The sequence below is a fragment of the Crocodylus porosus genome, unplaced genomic scaffold (genome assembly GCF_001723895.1).
Source record: "Crocodylus porosus isolate Cpor-Errol unplaced genomic scaffold, CroPor_comp1, whole genome shotgun sequence".
Taxonomy (NCBI): Eukaryota; Metazoa; Chordata; order Crocodylia; family Crocodylidae; genus Crocodylus; species Crocodylus porosus.
The window spans coordinates 5,645,387-5,646,513 of NW_017728918.1; positions in this window are offsets into that span (position 1 = coordinate 5,645,387).

Here is a 1,127-nt window from a genome sequence, read left to right on the forward strand (position 1 = left end):
CATTTGACCCCAGTACTCTTTCCTGCCATGGCAGGGGGTCGGACTTGATGATCTGCTCAGGGCCCTTCCGACCCTACTAACTGTGAAACTATAAGAATAAATTGCAAGACATAGCAATGCATGGCATCTTATCCTAACTGGAGTGAGCCAGGAGTGAAGAAATACAACACACATTTAAGAGGATGGATATGAACAGTGAACTGGGTCTAAAAGCTAGAAGGGGAACATAGAGAGAAGACCAAAGTCTTGCCTACATTAGAAGTCCTTTACCAGTAAAGTGAGAAGCATGATTTATTTGGTCATATCTTAAGGATTTTATTTTATTGGAGGAGAGGTGAAACTAGCTTCTGGGCATGAAATGCCCTTCTGCAGGTCTGGGAAAGAAGCAGATACAGCTTAAGCTAAATACTGGGTAAAAAAAAAAAGTATTTGTTTAACCACCAGAGCTCGGTAGGAGACAGCAAATTTAGGTCACCTTGGGTAACAATTACCGTGCAAGTTGTGCTTTTTGCATCTGAGCTTCCCTCTCGCAGGGTTACTGTAACAAGGGAACTCATGCCATGTGGGGAGCTGACGGAGCACGCTTAGGGCTGTTTGTGCCTCACCACATGAAGGGTCTGGCGGTCATAATGAAACAGCTTGGTTGCCACAAGCAAGCAGAACTTTTTGTAACTAAATGAGAAACGCTTCCTTCTAGTCACATCAGAAACTGGGTTTTACTGGCTTTACTGGGGACCCCAGTAACCTGGGGAGAGGAAAAATATCCCCAGCCTAAATAGGCATGACTTGGTGGGGGTCATGTGAACCAACTTGAGATACTCCGATTTGGCAAAGGGGTGCACGGCAAAGCTTTGGCTAACAGGATCGCGAGAAGGCAAAAATAGTCACAGGGTTTGTCTGGATGAGCAATTTCCACCCTTCTAACCGGAGGTGTGAATTGAAGATGGTGCACTTATGAACCACTCTGGTCCCTCTCTTGGTTTCAGGGTGGCTTTTGGGGTTTCCCTTCAGTCAGTTGGGGGGTTAATTGCCCCATTCTTGAACTTTGCCCGGAAGCTCACGCTGGTTTAAAACCAGATTTACATTAATAGATTCATAGGAAAGTGGGGCTGGAAGGGACCTCCAGA